This window comes from Eretmochelys imbricata, chromosome 5 (assembly GCF_965152235.1).
Source record: "Eretmochelys imbricata isolate rEreImb1 chromosome 5, rEreImb1.hap1, whole genome shotgun sequence".
Lineage (NCBI taxonomy): Eukaryota > Metazoa > Chordata > Testudines > Cheloniidae > Eretmochelys > Eretmochelys imbricata.
The window spans coordinates 2,298,677-2,317,052 of record NC_135576.1 but is presented as its reverse complement, the minus strand read 5'-3'; the positions used below and the strand labels follow the sequence as shown (position 1 = coordinate 2,317,052).

The window sequence follows — 18,376 nt, the reverse complement described above, 5'->3', positions numbered from 1 at the left end:
CGCGCATGAGCACAAGGTTATCCAGTGGGAACAAAAGTCCCAGTACTAATTTTGAAGGACAGTAGGAAAACCCTTAGCTGGTCAAATACTTGAAAAGACATTTAACTTCCATAACTTCATAGTCTTATTCCTGTAGACTGTCTTTTCAAATGAATGGAGTCGCTGCATGCACATGACTATCCACTCATAGCAGATAAGATCATTTGCTTACACCTGGTAGGGGGAACAGAAGTAAAAAATTAGTGTTGGCATTTAAATGGCCGTAATTAATTTTGAAAACTAATTTTTCAGCATGGTTGCTGGGGGATGCATAAATCTATCTTCCTGCTGTTTTTGTTGTCTGAAGATTCAGACAGCATTAATACTGCTTGCATTTTTAAACAAGATTGCTAAAAACTTCAATTAAAAAAACCCCCAGCTTCTGTAGAAAATCTGCAATAATTCCACAGGAAGATGCTTAATAATCTAACTCCTGAAATTGCCTCACCTGTGGAATGTTACTCTCTATTATAAGTATTTTGAATCACTTTAAGCAATATGTCATGTAGTGGAGATCTCTAGCTAGTAGTGGGGGAAATCAGAGTGCCATATCAAACTTTTTTCAATCAAGAAAAACAGTGTATCACTGAATTGGTGAGTTAAATCAAATCTAGTAGCGGATTAACCCATAAACACAGTCCCAGATGTGTCTCCAACTGTCTGAATTGATTTAATCAGTGTAGGCTTTCTGAACACTTCTATATTTTGTGATTCTAATTGACTTCTGAACAAACCATTCCAGAAAATAGATTTGTTTTCTTATCACTTTTAACTAGGCAGGTAATCAGAAGTATCCATATTTTTTTCACTGCAAAATATTTTTGTAGAAGCAGGGCCTCTATTTAAAGCCTCTGTAGTGAGAACCGAGTCTCAAAAACTCGCCACCACTATTTTCCAAACTGTCCCTTTTTCCAACTGTGCTTCAAGGATAAAATCTTGATTTCTTGTGTTGGAGACTACAAAAGGTTTCCCACCTGAGATTTAAATTCTGGTCTATTTAAAGGGATCTAATAATCTCATTTACATTAAGAAAACATACTAATAAGATATAGTTATCAATTAACAATGAAATTATGTTTTAAAAAAAACTATTTAGATGGCTCGTCAGGACACAGGTTATGGCATCTGGTTCTCTTTATTTAATCTGGATTTTCAAAAGGTGTTTAGACAAAGTTCCGTCATAACATTAAGGAAACTAAACCGTTATTGGTGAAAGGTAAAATACTGCTATGAATTAGAAATTCGTTAAGAGGCGGAAAATAGGAAGAAATGATCAATTTTTGTCATGGGTTGGGGGAATTTAAGTATGGCATCACAAGGTTCTATACCAGGACCAGTGGTATGGAATATACTTACCAAGTTCAGGAAAATGGGTGAGAAAAGAGGTGGTAACCTATGCAGATGGCACAAAATTATTTAGGCTAGTAAAGAATGTGAAGAACTTCAGAGGGATCTAATCAAGCGTGGTGACTGGGCAACACAAATGGCAGATAAAATTCTGTGTTGACATATGTAAAGTAATGCTCCTCGGAAGAAATAACTTCAACTACTCATATTAATTACTGGGATCTAAATAAATTATAATTGCTCCAGTTTTCATAGAACTTTCCAGAGTGATACCTGGCTATGTTTCCTATGTTTTGTGTGTGATGGCAGTCAAAAAACTAAATAAAATATTGGTAATATATAAGGAAGGGGATAAAAACACTGACGACCTTATGCTTTTATATAAACTTACTGAATGTTCTCACCTGAAATGTGCCATCCTATCTTCACAAGGATATCGTAGAAATAAAGGGTGTTCAAAGGTGAATGCTGATCAGATATTAAAGTGATAAGAACAGATATAACTTAGATAATTTTTTCACCTCAAGGTCTCAGAGACACAGACAAGATTTTCATCTTGAGGCCAAAAGACTAAAAACATCAAGACACTTGATCACGGCCTTGGATAGGCCAAGAGACTACTTGCACTTGATCTTAGCCAAAGACCACACTTGATCTTAGCCAAAAGGCCGATAGGCAGAATAAAGAGACATTCATGTAAAGAAACAAGATGAATGAGAGGGGATATGATAGAGGTATATAAAATAATGAATTGTATGGGGAAGGTTTCAGAGTAACAGCCGTGTTAGTCTGTATTCGCAAAAAGAAAAGGAGAACTTGTGGCACCCTAGAGACTAACCAATTTGAGTATAAGCTTTCGTGAGCTATAGCTCACTTCATCGGATGCATCCGATGAAGTGAGCTGTAGCTCACGAAAGCTTATACTCAGATAAATTGGTTAGTCTCTAGGGTGCCACAAGTTCTCCTTGTATAGGGAAGGTAAACTGTGTTCCTGTTTACCCTAGTAATACAAGCACAGACTCAATGAAATTTAAGTGCAACACTTTAATACTGATAAAGGAAATGTTTATGACATGACTTATAGTTCATCTGTTGAGTTTATTGCCACAAGATATCACTGAGGCCATACATTTATTAGGGTTAAAATGGATTAGATATCTATAGATAAAGAGAACAGCCAAAGTTACATTAGATAAGATAAATCATGTAAATAGTCCTGTTTCAGAGAATAAGCCAACCTCAAAGTAATGGGGGGGTGGGGGTTAGGAAGTAAATAAGCATCTGCTGGTTCACTACATCTTATGAAGCATCTGGTCGATTGGGCAATCTGACAGAATACTAGACTAGATTGATCCCCGATCTCGTCTGGACTGGCAGTCCTGTGTGCCTATGAAAAGCTAGAAGTCACTTCCCTTATTCCTTAAATTGTCTGTCTGTTTCTAGATTTGAGCCTCCCGTTAGATTAGATCATTAGGAGTTGAAGGTCCTTCCATATCCTTATAATTCAAACTATTTTTCATGATTTGGAACAAGTTCTTGGATCTGAACTTGATGTTGTGAGTTGTATGTACTAGATATATCCCTTTTGGCACAGATACCTTCCTTGGGGTATATGTATTGTACAGGTACCTCCCTGGGGTGTGTGTAAGCTAAACTAACTTCTCCTTCAAAACCCTTCTTAAAACTCTTTTTGCCACAATGTCTACAGAATACTTGTCAACAGTTATGCTGCTGATGTGCTGAAACAGCTGCTTAGCTTGCTGACCAATAACGTACTTTGCTTCCTTGTATGTATCCAACTGTTGTCAATCTAGGGAGAGGGACCATCTTGTTTGTTTGTACAGCGTCTTGCAAAATAGGGTTCTGTTCCTTGACTAGGGCTCCTAGGCATGATGGTAATACAAGTAATAGATAATATTATAATATACAAGTGGCATAGTCTCTCTTTTCACACTAAGGGTTCATTATAATTTCACAGAGGGCTTTGCCTTAGACAGTGACACCATCTGATGGGTTCAGATGCCATTTTTGTTTTGTTTTCATCTGTATGCTTTTCACTCAGATTGGGACCTCCCCAGAGTAAAATTTATCTTCATGATGTATTCATTGAAGTGTTGTAATGTCCTAATTGGGGCTTCTCTTTAAGATGACTTAGAATTTACAGCTGGGACAGAATTTGCTTGCTTAGATATTAGGCAGTATTAACAATAGGCAACATTTTATATCACTTCTCCATGGTCTTAACTGGCCTTCCATTTGTTTCTGGGCATAATTCAAGGTATTGATTTCTATTAATGGTCTTAGATCCTGGATACCCAGGACTTTCTGTCAGCATGTACCTCAGTTGACCCTGCGCTAACAGGTGCTAGATTTAAATGTGTGGGAGCTGGTGGCAGGGTGATCTTAATGTAAGGCCATTTCTCTGGAGTTTGTTTTCCGCCTCTCCTGTAGGTCCAGCAAAGCCAAAGTCTAACTGTAAGGGCATGATTAAAGCCTGCTGCTCTCCTCCAGTTGTAGGGGATGATTCTTGGATGAGAAGGGTTTTGTTAGCAGAATTTTTTTGTTTCTTAGATATAGACTAAGTTGGCTTTGCATGTTTTGTGTATTCCCTGGTATAGAGACGGTGTGCGTTTTATATTTGATAGTATTGTAGATGTTTGTATTCCTTGAACTTTTTTTACTTTTGTCATTAACATACAAAAACTGAAAAAACATTTAGTAACAACCTACTAAACTCTCACTTCCGCACAAGTATCCATAACTGTAAAACAGCTTTCACGTATCTCGCCTACTAATTCCACCTTACTTAACCTGCAAAGAATCAAGAGAGCTGTAAGTCTCGAGCATCCTTTAGCATCTTGATTGTCCAGTGGCCCCACTGGTTGTTTGTTAAACTATTTAATGGGTAGGACAATAAAATCCCAAGATTAAATAAGAGAATTCTGTGTAGACCCATTCTTGAAGGGGGATTGACAGTACCAAGCTTAGTAAAATATTGAGCAGCTCAGTTAAGATCACTATCCGCCTAGTACTGTGGCAACTACAGTAAACGCAGGGTGAAAGTCTAAGGGCTTGTCTAGACTAGAAATTTTACAGCACCATAGCTATTCTGCTGTAGTGCTTCAGTGCAGATATGACCTACTGACAGGAGGAGTTCTCCTACCACTCCTACACCACTCAGGGTGTGGATTTTTCACGCTCCTGAGCAATGTAGTTAAGCCAATTCAATTCAATTTTCTAGTGTAGACTAGGCCTCACAGGACTTTATATTTAAAGTTAGTACATTGACTTTTTTGACCTTAAAGATTTAGACCAACACAAGAGAAAACAATCCAGGTGTCATAATTAAGGCTACGATTTAGTCACAGAGGTCACGGAACTCATGGCTTCCAAAGACCTCCATGACTTCAGCCCTGGCTGCTTCCAGCCACAGGCGGTGGTGGTGTGTGGGGTGGCCTGGAGCTCCCAGCTACCCAGCATCTGGCCAGCCCCTTCCCATTTTGTCATGGATATTTTTAGGAAAAAGTCAGGGACAGGTCACGGGCTTCTGTGACTTTTTCTTTATTGCCCATGACCGGTCTGTGACTTTTACTAAAAATATCCGTGACAAAATCTTAGCTTTAGTCATAATGAAATTTTAGATAAGGAATTTGATACAGACAAGAGGTAGTCCCTTCCCCTCCTTGTGTATATCCATCAGACACAATCCAGAATTTATTCGTATTTTAGTGACTCCATAAATTCCCAACGAGGATCCATTTTGCTAGGTGCCATGCCATACAAACCCACAGGAAGGCATACAAGACAGAAAGAAGGGAACAGCCTTTAACTATCTTTAAAAATAAGAAGGAAACAGAATTTCATTTCTTGGAGTTCAGAATTTTTTTTTAAATCTGTCTAAGCCACTGGTCTTCAGAGAGGCTGAAATTGTTTTGAGTCTAGAAATCTGGATTTCTACATGCAGAATTTGTTTAAAAATATTGTAAAACATTCCAGCACTATGTATAATATAAGAACTAGGGGCCACCAAATGAAATTAGTGGGCAGCAGGTTTAGAACAAATAAAAGGAAGTTCTTCACACAGCGCACAGTCAACCTGTGGAACTCCTTGCCTGAGGAGGTTGTGAAGGCTAGGACTATAACAGGGTTTAAAAGAGAACTGGATAAATTCATGGAGGTTAAGCCCATTAATGGCCATTAGCTAGGATGGGTAAGGAATGGTGTCCCTAGTCTCTGTTTGTCAGAGGGTGGAAATGGATGGCAGGAGAGAGATCACTTGATCATTACCTGTTCTGTTCACTCCCTCTGGGGCACCTGGCATTGGCCACTGTCGGTAGACAGGATACTGGGCTGGATGGACTTTTGGTCTGACCCAGTATGGACGTTCTTATGTAACTGGCACAGTACTGGTGTATATTTGATAGCTTTCTGTTTGCAGACTTTCACTAAGAAATACCTAAGGGTTTGTAGTAGATTACTGTCTGACCTCAATCAGAGTGTCTGTTGATCCTTGTATTACGTTGATGTGTCTGCTCTTTAAACATAAAGGTCAGGCACCTATGAATTTTTTTCTTATATAAATCGGAGTATAGGGGAAATTTTGAAAGGTTATTTTTCAAGTCTGTTAAAGGCTTTGCTCTCATTCTGAGAGGGTAGGGATTGGATACAGAGGAACCTAGTCAAATTGGAGGATTGGGCCAAAAGAAATCTGATGAGTTTCAACAAGGACAAGTGCAGAGTCCTGCACTTAGGATGGAAGAATCCCATGCACTGCTACAGACTAGGGACCGAATGGCTCGGCAGCCATTCTGCAGAAAAGGACCTAGGGGTTACAGTGGACGAGAAGCTGGATATGAGTCAACAGTGTGCCCTTGTTGCCAAGAAGGCCAATGGCATTTTGGGATGTATAAGTAGGGGCATTGCCAGCAGATCGAGGGATGTGATCGTTCCCCTCTATTCGACATTGGTGAGGCCTCATCTGGAGTACTGTGTCCAGTTTTGGGCCCCACACTACAAGAAGGATGTGGAAAAATTGGAGAGAGTCCAGTGGAGGGCAACAAAAATGATTAGGGGTCTAGAACACATGACTTATGAGGAGAGGCTGACGGAACTGGGATTGTTTAGTCTGCAGAAGAGAAGAATGAGGTGGGATTTGATAGCTGCTTTCAACTACCTGAAAGGGAGTTGCAAAGAGGATGGATCTAGACTGTTCTCAGTGGTAGCAGATGACAGAACGAGGAGCAATGGTCTCAAGTTGCAATGGGGGAGGTCTAGGTTGGATAGTAGGAAAAACTTTTTCACTAGGAGGGTGGTGAAGCAGTGGAATGGTTTCCCTAGGGAGGTGGCGGAATCTCCATCCTTAGAGGTTTTTAAGGCCTGGCTTGACAAAGCCCTGGCTGGGATGATTTAGTTGGGGATCGGTCCTGCTTTGAGCAGGGGGTTGCACTAAATGACCTCTTGAGGTCCCTTCCAACCCTGTTATTCTATGATTCTATGAGGACAGCAACTCAAATGGCAGTACTAGAAGAAGAATCTTTGTTTTGGAGTTTGATTTAATTTTAATTATTGTAGCATCAGGTAGCCGAAGAAATAAGATGAGACCACATCATGTTAAATTCCCACAACTTCAGTGCAGCCAGAGCCATAACTCATAACTAGAGCCCTGTGTTTTTCACGAATGTGAAACAAAATGAAATTAAAAAATTGTATAACAAAACGCCACCCAGGTTTGGCTTACCCATCCCCCTGTCATTAAAGGGGCAGGAGGCAAACTCCAGCAAGTGGTGTTGCGAACTGGTGCACAGGGTCACAGCGCCACTTGTGTGTGACACGGCTGCGCCCGCCTCATGACAGCAGGTCAGCTGGGCCAAACCTGACGAGCCCTGCAAGCCCATGTGCCAGGAACAGAGCCAAGCGCAGCACTAACAGGAGCCTGCACAGTTTGGTGAGGACAGGACTGGCTCACTCTCTAATCCCCAGCTGCTCCCAAGCCCTGCTCTCCAAACTGGGGTGGGCTTGCTCTCCAGGTGCTCCAGGGTCTCCCAGATTCCTTCCAGGGGGCATAAAACAAAATAACAAGAAATTTCCTTTAAAATATTAATTGTATATAAAAAGAAATTTCAAGGGGCTCTGCTTATAACTACGTAAGAATGGCCATACTGGGTCAGACCAAAGGTCTATCTAGCCCAGTATCCTGTCTTCCAATAGTGGCCAGTGCCACGTGCCCCAGTGGGAATGAACAGAACAGGGAATCCTCAAGTGATCCATCCTCTGTCGCCCATTCCCAGCTTCCGGCAAACAGAGGCTAGGGACACCATTCCTGCCCATCCTGACTAATAGCCATCAATGGACCTATCCTCCATGAATTTATCTAGTTCTTTTTTGAACCCTGTTATAGTCTTGGCGTTCACAACATCCTCTGCCAAAGAGTTCCACAGGTTGACTGTGCGTTGTGTGAAGAAATACTTCCTTTTGTTTGTTTTAAACCTGCTGCCTATTAATTTCATTTGGTGACCCCTAGTTCTTGTGTTATGAGAAATAGTAAATAACACTTCCTTATCTATTTTCTCTACACCAGTCATGATTTTATAGACTTCAATCATATCTCCCCTTAGCCGTTTCTTTTCCAAGCTGAAAAGTCCCAGTCTGATTAATCTCTCCTCATATGGAAGCCATTCCATACCCCTAATAATTTTTGTTGCCCTTTTCTGAACCTTTTCCAATTCCAATAGATAGATCTTTTTACAGATGGGGCGACCACATCTGCACACAGTATTCAAGATGTGGGCATACCATGGATTTATATAGAGGCAACATGATATTTTCTGTCCTATTATCTATCCCTTTCTTAATTATTCCCAGCGTTCTGTTCCCTTTTTTGGCTGCCACTGCACATTGAGTGGATGTTTTCAGAGAACTATCCACAATGACTCCAAGATCTTTCTTGAGTGGTAACAGCTCGTTTAGACCCCACCATTTTATATATATATAGTTGGGACTATGCTTTCCAATGTGCATTACTTTGCATTTATCAACATTAAACTTCATCTCCCATTTTGTTGCCCAATCACCCAGTTTTGTGAGATCCCTTTGTAACTTTTTGCAGTCAGATTTGTATCATACTGTTTTACACCAGGGGTAGTCAATAGGTGGACCGCGGGCCAAATCTGGACTGCCAGATGCTTTTGAATGGATCCAGAAATCTTTTTATTGACTGATTATCATTATTGTTTTTATTATTTATCCTGGAGTCTGGACCTTGACTATACATTGACCAAGAAATTTGTACCTTGACAAAAAATAGAGTACTCCTGGTTCACATCCTTTTCCAGATCATTGATGAATATTTTGAACAGCATTGGTCCTAGTATAGATCTTTGGGGAACCCTGCTATTTACCTCTCCACTGTGAAAACTGACTATTTATGCCTACCCTTTAGTTACATTTAAACTTAATTCAATAATGTCTCCCAAAGATATGTAGGAAACGGCCATATTTGTCACACTGAGCCAGAAACGGCTCTACCAATTTTGCCGCCCCAAGCAGTCGCTGCCAAATTGCCACTGCCGCCGGAAGCCACTGCGGTGGGAAGCGTGGTGGCGTTGCCGCCGAATTGCCACCTTGGGGGACACACTGCTGCTCCATTCTAAATGCCGCCCCAAGCACCTGATTGGAAAGCTGGTGCCTGGAGCCGGCCCTGCACTAAGCATAAGGCTTTGCTCAGTAATAAAGGTTGTGAAATACAGAAATATTAAGGAGTCTGTGAAAGAGGTAGGGTATAGAATTCCTGTCACCCACATCCAGGACACTTTCTGTTAGGTTACAGGGTATTAACTGTATTGGAGTCTCTTGTGAATGACACCATCTGAAATGTGTGTAGGCATGTCAGGACTGCAAAATGTATAAGCATCACATCAGGGCATGACACGTGGCAGGTATGGAGAAATGATGTATCAGCCTTGTTGCTATAGAATGAGTGGAGCAGTTGGGTAGGTTCCTGTTCTTCCTGGACCCTTAAAGGTGCACCTGAGGTGAGGAATGAGACGACTGGAAAACTCCCAAAGAATCGAGTGGGCAGGCCTGCTGCCTGAAAATCCAGCAGATCTGGTAGCAAAAGGTGAGTTAAGGTTGGAGCCTGGGCTTTCAGTGGGGAGGGGAAGCCTAGCTTGGCTCAGTTTGAGATTTGCTGTAATTAATGAAGCTTGAAGCCATTTGAGTCTTTCTTGGTTTATTTGGGAAAGGTTGAAGAAATCTAGTCTGATCCCAAAGTAAATGTTTTCTCATGATGATAAAATATTGGTGAAAAATAACTGACACTTAAAAGGAGGAAATAGACAAATAATTCTGTTGCGGATGGATGTGAAAAGTAAAAGATGCTGCCCCTTCCAGACAGGCTGTGAGGAAAAAGGTGGCACTGACTTGCTCTTTCTTTTTTGGATGGTCGTAATACAGCACTGCTACATCTAAGGCACAAAAAATGCCAGCAAATCTTTGTTACTTTTTCCATTTGTGTTCAACTTTTTAGAGCTTGACTTACGTCAGTTTAATTGATAAATATTGAATGAGCCACATGTCATTAAATTGAATAGTAGGTACATAGTCAAGTCTGATGCAGGAAGCTGAAGAGTTGAAATGTACATTCAGCTGAAATTCCACTTTCTCTGTGACTGGAGCAGTTTAGAGCTGCCCCTGCTTTACAAAGGGTGGGGTTGAATGCAGACTCTGACCAGCTCCTGGGCTGTTCCTTTTTGTGAATTTAAACATTTTGCAGAGGTCTGTCTAAGTGAGATTTTTTTTTTTTTTTTTTGGGTCACAGAATCTTAGTAATAGAAGGTCAGTGCCAGAATTTGCAGTCTTTAGGATTTGGGTTCTTTAGTCTAGACTAGTTGATTGAATCTTAACCTTTTTATAATCTTGGCGAGTCTGTTCTAATTTTAAGCTGGATGCTTCAGATCTCAGTTTTCTTTTTTATATTGTATTTTGGAAGAAACATTTGTGTTATACAAATAATTGGCACAGTCCCTAGAAACTGGTGAGGGATCTGAAAGAGTAGGGATTATTTTAAAAATAGAATCTGTGGCAAAAGATAGAAAAGTACAATAAACTTGTAAGGATGGGGCATGTATTGGTGGGTCAGGGCAGTGGTTCTCAACCCAGGGATATGTGTATGCCTGGGGGTATCCAGAGGTCTTCCAGGGAGTACCTCAACTCATTTAGATATTTGCCTAGTTTTACAACAGGGTACATAAAAAGCACTAGCAAAGTCAGTACAAACTAAAATTTCATACAGACAATGACTTTATATTGTTCTAATGCTATACACTAAAATGTAAGTACAATATTCATATTCCAATTGCTTTATTTTATAATTATATGGTAAAAATGAGAACATAAGCAATTTTTCAGTAAGTGTGCTGTGACACGTTTGTATGTTTGATTTTGTAAGCAAGTAGTTTTTAAATGAGGTGAAACTTGGGGGTACACAAGACAAATCAGACTCATGAAGGAGGTACAGTAGTTAGGAATGGTTTAGAACTACGGAGTCAGGAGGCAGGCAACATTCCTGGACCTCTGACAAAAGGAAACTTGAAAAATTATGGAGAATATACTCAATGGGGATTCTTCTTTCTGTTTCAATACTGTCCTACCTGTGCCACTTCCTGTATGCAGGCAGAGTATTTGGTGATTAGGTCTAATTTTGGAGTATAAGCAGGGGAGTTGTCTTTTATTTTTGCAAGTAAAGCACCATGCGCTCATACAACGCTATATAATGGAGCAGGGAAATCTGTTGCTTCTGTGTGTGACAAACTTACAAACTGAGTTAAATGCAAGTCTGAACTACTGCAATCCTACCGCTTTTGTGTACAGTCGGGGACATGGCCAGAGCTTCCCGAGAGAACCCAATATAATAGCATTGTTTTAATTTTTTCGGGGGAGGAGGGAAATAATTCAGGACTAAAGGTTTATATGAAAGAGCTGATGCTGGCAAAACATTTTTGCAAGCTTTTTGTTAAATTTAGTTGGAGACCACCAATTTAAACTGTAGCTTCTCGCTGTTTCTCCCCCAGTACCCAAACCTGGTTTCAGATATTTTGTTCTTTTTCATGGAATGGATGTGGATTTTGTTGTGCAGTGTGGTGAATGACCAGCTCTGTAAATCATGTGCTGGATTTAGTTGGAATGTAATCTTTTGGACATCTGCTCACTCTCTTTGTATCTATATCCCCGTATTTAGCAAAGCAAATGCAAAAGGTGAGCCTGAAACCACAAATTCATTGAGAAATTCCATATCACATTTAACACTTTCCTGAATAAGAATGTGTGTTTCTTTTAGAAGCTATGATTATGGAGAGGAGACTGTTCTTTTGAGTGTGATCTCTGATCCAGTTGGTTTCTGGTGCGACAGTCCAAAACTATTCTCCCGATTTTGTGGTTCAGAAATACTATCACCACATTATTCTCTGTGTTATCAGCTTGAGCAGAAGAAGAATGGGGACAGTTTTAATAATTTTTCCACACACTTTTTTGTAATGAAGAGAACTTTTAGGCATTGGGGTCCAGTAATATTCTAAAGCTTGTAAAAGCTTCAGCATACTAGTGGTTTCAAATCAGAAATGGGTAGCCTTTGGAATCTCACATTTTGAAATCTGGATAGTTGATAGGGGGTTAACTTTGTCTTCTAGTCCTTTCAAATAATACCAAGGTGGTGACAGACTCTGGCTAGTTCTTTTTGGGAGACATTGGCTGTTTTTTCAGCAACCAGACCTTGCCACTAGTTCTTCCCTCTCCCATATACTTTGTGTCAAGATATCAATTGATCTGTTGTCTCAATCAGTCCTGCAATAGATATGACCATATCCTTCAAGGGGAGGTGGACTGGAGGATTTTTACTCTAACAGGTCATCGAGTGACCCAAGGTACTTCTGCACCCCCTCTCCCTAGGACTAAATTCACTATGGTCTCTGCAGTAACTGCAGCAGGAAGGTGAGCATATCTTTGTGGTTTTCATACCCATATCGCTCACCTGGCAGCTCAAAGCTCTATTTCTAGACTACAGTTTCATCTCTTGTTTGCTAGCATTTGTTTTTCATTTTTTACCCCCCGCTGAGCATAGGAGGATTACCATTCAGTACAATTTCACGTTTGCTCCTGAATGACAGAGCTCTCTCACGGCTGCCAAATTTGCTGAGAGCTGCTGTTTGAAGCGAAGTAGGATGTAACAATTACAGTTTCAAAATGCTGCATTTCCAGAGCTTAGAGGTGACTGAGTAACCAGTCTCTTCTACAAATAAGTGGGAAACATTGATTTTTGGTGGGAGGGTTAATTTCTAATATTTTTACTTTGTCTGGGGTGATGCATTTACCGTCATGGTTGAGTCTCCATTTAGTGGATGGTCACCAGTTTGCTATATTGGATTGAACCTTTGGATCCCCCAGACTTTCAAGTCTGCTGGGTTTTGGTAGAGTTGGGTCATTGTTTCCATTTTTTGCTTCTAGGGCCCAATGTTCTTGGTGTAGACTTGGCTGGCACCTCTTCTTGGGATGTGGGACAGGGGTCCAACTGCCCTTGGCCCTGTAACCTGTGCAGAAAATTCCAAACTTCCCTGTTTGCCTGTGCACACTTTCCCCGAAGCTTCACCCTTGTGGACTTTCTTGTTTATAATTAAACTCTTTGGGGGATAATGTGACAGGCAAAGTAAGAAACACAGGCTTTCCAAAGGAACTTATGTAACATTCTGGGCTAGTCTACACTAGAAGCATCATAACAGCACAGCTGCTCTGGAGTAGTGCTTCTGGTGAAGAAGCGCTATGCCGAAGAGAGAGAGCTCTCCTGTTGGCAGTAAATCCACCTCTATTAGACGCTCTCCCACCAACATAGAGCTGTTCACATCAGCGCTTAAGTTGGTGTAACTTACATTGCTCAAAGGGAGGCTTATTCACACCCCTGAGCAGCTTAACTTTACCGACAAGTGGTGGTATGTACAAGCCTCAGTTTACGCCTAGACAGCACAAGTGTTACCTAATCTAAGATGAAACAACAAAATATCTGAACGCAATTTGCCTTCAGTCCTCACCATTCCTAAGAGTTGTTGGGTCTTGGTCAGTGTCCTTGGGGGAGGGCAAAGTCCTTTTTGCTTCCTCTCCACTAGCTGTCTCTTCTCTTCCTGTTGGAGGTATGGCCCTTGAACACAGAACCACTCCTGCTTACGAACACAGTCTTAGTCATTTAGCCCCAGTCATACTGGATTTACTTGCACCACCCCCTTGTTTCGTTGGGGTAGTGAAGTGGATAAGAGTAGTTAGCAAGCCAATAGTACTTGGGAGCCATCTGGTTGATTCATAGAGTCGAAGCCCAGAAGGGACTATTGTGATCATCTAGTTTGACCTCCTGTAGAACATGGGCCATAGGACTTTCCCAAAATAATTCCTGTTTAAACTAGAGCAGATCCTTCAGAAAACCATTCATGACTCAGCACAACTTTCCATGTTAGTTTTCCATAGGATGAGAAACGTGGTTGTTATGTATCACAAACAGGCCACACGTAGACCAGTTCAAACTGGCTCTCAACACAGAACACAAAGTAGTATCAGATAAAACATGAGGGTTCTAATTTACAATACAGGTTCAATCATAAATGATATGAAAAAAATGAATTTAATTCCCTGAATTGTCACTAGGGTCACCAACTTTCTACTTCCACAAAACCGAACACCCTTGCCCTGCCCCTGCCCTGCCCCTTCTGAGGCCCCGCCCCTCTCACTCCTTCCCCCTCCCCCATTGCTCACTCTCTTCCCCCAGCCTGCCTCACTCGTTCATTTTCAGCAGGCTGGCTCGGGGTTGGAGTGTGAGAAGAATTAAGGGCTCCAGCTGGGGGTGTGGGCTATGGGGTGGGGCTGAGGATGAAGGGTTTGGGGTGCAGGAGGGGGCTCTGGGCTGAGGCAGTGGGTTGGGATGAAAATGCCTCTTTGGGAAAACCCCTCAACTAAGCCCTTAAGGATTTGGTGGGGAATTAAGCACAACTCTGCTTCCTTCACATGCATCCGACAAAGTGGGTATTCACCCACGGAAGCTTATGCTCCAAAACGTTTGTTAGTCTATAAGGTGCCACAGGACTCTTTGCCGCTTCTGCCTCCTGTATAATTTATATATAATTATTTAATTACATACAATTATATATATGTATGTGTATACACACACACACTGTGTGCGTATAAAAATTGGTAGTGCCATGTCCCTGGGCAGGCTTTTCAGCAGCAGGGATTGAACCCACAGCCTCTGGAGTTTAAAGCATGAGGCTCTATTCTGCCTGATCTAAGATTCAGCTCTGTTAGCCAAGGCCAAAGTGGGCTTATGAACCTCTAATAAGTGGCTCAGAATAGTGGAGGACAGAGCACCACAGTCGGTGTAGAGTATACAAAACCTCTACCTCTCAGGCTAGCATCAGATAGAATTCCTTCTGTAAACCAGGGCAGAGGAGCCTTTACTAACAGAGCAAAAGGATCCTCCACTTTTGTTTGAGGCCCCAGTGTGTTGGCAACTCGAGACTGTACACTCTGTGGTACAGACGGTCACCTTTGTAATTGTCGAAAGCCACTAGCACACTGTGGCAGTGGGTACTGTCATAATAAGTAACTTCTGAGTCTCTGCGTTGGCAGCAGTCTGCTTCACTGCCAGCAGCAGTGGAATCTTACTATTCCTGACCACGAGGAAAGATCCACTAACATTTGGAGTTATATAATAACCTGCATCTCCCCCCTCTCCTTAACATTCCTTTCTCCTGTCATTCAGAAAAGAGGAGCAGAGTGTTAAAGGCAATTCAACGTCACCTCACCCTAGAAGCATTGACAGAGGATCCTAAAGAGCACCTGTCTTCATACTTTGTCCCCATAGTCAGCTGGGAAGTGGGTAGACTGCCCTGTGCCAGACTTGAAATTGTTAAGAAGCTTCAATACCTGTGTGGTTCAAAGAGGAGTTGATCAGCCACCCCAGGGAGTCACCTGGAATCCTTAGACCTGCGTGGTGTATATCTGTTTGTACCAGTTGTTACACAGCATCAGCATCATCTGAGATTCCATCTTTGGGGAACAGTGTGCATGAGCTCACACTTTTTATATTACACATTATAAACACACACCTCTCAGCAGTTCTAGCCTTTAGCAGAACAGTTCTAGCTTCTGGTTGAAATATTCCTGTCCTGTTGTATGGAGAGAACGTTACATAGATCCTATCCTTTCGACTCGGAATATATACACTTGTAAAGTATTTTTCAGTATTAGGATGAGATGCTGGCAACTGACCTTTTCTTGTAGTTCTGTTCTGGTGGTTCCATAACTGCCAGTATTGATTATTACTGTCTCTACACAGAAATATTTTGCTTGATGGTCAGTCAGTATGGCCTTCCAGCACAAGTGTTCTGTTCTGGAGAAAAGGTAATTGCTTCTTTAGTTCTCAAGCCATTTTCACTCTCAGGTGCGTCTTACCTTTCAGCTGATTAGGTATGTTTTCTTGTAAATGCTATGGCATTTGCACTAGAAAAGTTAGCAGGAACTTGGAGATACTTTTTTTAGGTGTTCATACTTTATAGTGCCAGTGAGTCTGTGAGCTTGTCAAAGTGCAACATATGTAAACCCCCAACCAGTGAGAGGTGGCCCTTATCCACTGGAAAAATAACATGGGTAGACTGTCTATGCATTTGGAAATGTACACAAATATATAGAATCATAGAATATCAGGGTTGGAAGGGACCTCAGGAGGTCATCTAGTCCAACCCCATGCTCAAAGCAGGACCAATCCCCAACTAAATCATCCCAGCCAGGCCTTTGTCAAGCCTGACCTTAAAAACTTCAAAGGAAGGAGATTCCACCACCTACACAGGTAACGCATTTCAGTGCTTCACCACCCTCCTAGTGAAATAGTGTTTCCTAATATCCAACCTAAACCTCCCCCACTGCAACTTGAGACCATTACTCCTCGTTCTGTCATCGGCTACCATTGAGAACAGTCTAGATCCATCTTCTTTGGTCCCCCTTTCAGGTAGTTGAAAGCAGCTATCCAATCCCCCCTCATTCTTCTTTTCCGCAGACTAAACAACGTAAATATGGTAACGTTGTTATAATTATTCTTGCTTCTTAAACTATGTGAATTAGACATGTTACCTACTCCTTGAAGATATCAGTGTATCTTTTTTTAATGACACGATGGTGCTTTCTTTCCATGTTGTCCCTTGTTCGTGGAACATCCTTCCTAAACTAGCTTTCTTGATTACCACCCAGTCTTCATTGAAGATCCTCTTGAAAACCTTTTTTAAGGCCTGCTAGAAGCAAGTTTATAACTGTGTGCGTGCACATATAAACAATTAAACTGTTTATTCATGTGACACTATGCCCCATATTCTTCAGAGATATTGTTATGATATGAATATGGCATAACTAAGATGTGTTGTGTGCAAGATGGATCATGTAAGCTATCATTGGAAAGGTTGATTTACTGAATATGATTATCCTATTTGTATGCATGTATCATTTTTGAATCTGAAGTTAAGAATATTGACTATGTAACAATTCCAAGTAGGCTTACACCTGGGGAACGTCCACCAGACAGAATGCCATCAGCCTGGATGGGCAATTAGGGAGAACACTAGGACTTTGAAGATGCTAATCTCCCACCTTCCTGAGATGCTGCAAACAACCTTTGACTCGTGAGTGTTTTGACACTGCAGAGTCATAAAAAGAAAAGGAGGACTTGTGACACCTTAGAGACTAACCATTTTATTTGAGCATAAGCTTTCGTGAGCTACAACTCACTTCATCAGCTGTAGCTCACGAAAGCTCATGCTCAAATAAATTGGTTAGTCTCTAAGGTGCCACAAGTCCTCCTTTCTTTTTGAGAATACAGGCTAACACAGGTGCTACTCTGAAACCTGCAGAGTCATGTGATCATGTCACTTGGTACTGGACTCCATGTTGGACTACTAGTATTTTTCCACTAATAGGAGGTGGGAATCTAATGGGAAACAAAGGATTCCTGCCATATGTAAATCCTATTAAGGCAGGGAAGTGACTTAATCAGGGTTCGTTCTTCACTGAATCCCTGCCCAGGATGACTGCTGGAAACATCTAAGAAACCAGGACAAAAGTGGGGGAGAAGAGCTGAGCCAAGGCTGGTTAGCCTATCTAGTCCTAGCTGCATTTATAAGTGCCCAGCATCTTCTACTGAATATCAAACTAACATGGCTGCTACTCTGAAACCTGAATATCTTTAGATGACTGTAGAAGCGGTTGAAAACATGTAGGAAGAGCCAGAACCATGTGACCTGGCATCTCTGCACGGAAAAGATTTTGCGACAACTTTCAAGGTCTTGGAATTTGTTTTCATTCCTCACTGGAACAAAACCAAAACTCCTTGAATATTTTTGTGAAACAGAATTGTGTAAAAGATCAGATTTTTTTTAAAATAATTTTTCTTATGCTCTGGAAATGACTAGTGTCCGTCATGGACCTCCGAAACCTTCCTGGTGGAATCAAATATGTCTGAGTGAAATGTTTGAGCTTAGATACAACATATTGAAACAAAAATACATTTGATCAAAAATGTCCCAACCACCTCTACTCTGTACTCACCCACAGTTTGAGAATAGAACGTAGAATAGAATTTTTTTCAGGATTGCTTCTTTAACATACAAATTAGATGGTATGGAAAACTCAAATGCTAATAGCTTCTGGTTTGCAAGAGACTTAAGTGCAGTTATAATGTATATGTAAAGTCAATTATGACTTTCAAAGTACTGTACAAACATTAACTAATCCTCACAACTACCTTTCTGAGCTAATTACCCCAGTTTACAGGAGAAATCTGTGGCACAGGTTTGTTATAAAATGAAAAATGGGATCAGAACACACAGAACCCCTGTCGTGCAGTCCTGTGTTGAGTGCTTGACAGATCTTGTGTTGTGTAATGCCTAGAATAAAATGGTTACTATGACAAAATCAC

At 41.2% G+C, this 18,376-nt stretch overlaps 1 protein-coding gene across 1 annotated transcript in view; it reads left to right on the top strand.

The window, feature by feature from the left end:
• Positions 1–18,376, top strand: part of UNC13B (unc-13 homolog B) — a 393,995-nt gene that overhangs the window by 46,534 nt on the left and 329,085 nt on the right. The gene's annotated exons all lie outside the window — the stretch shown is intronic.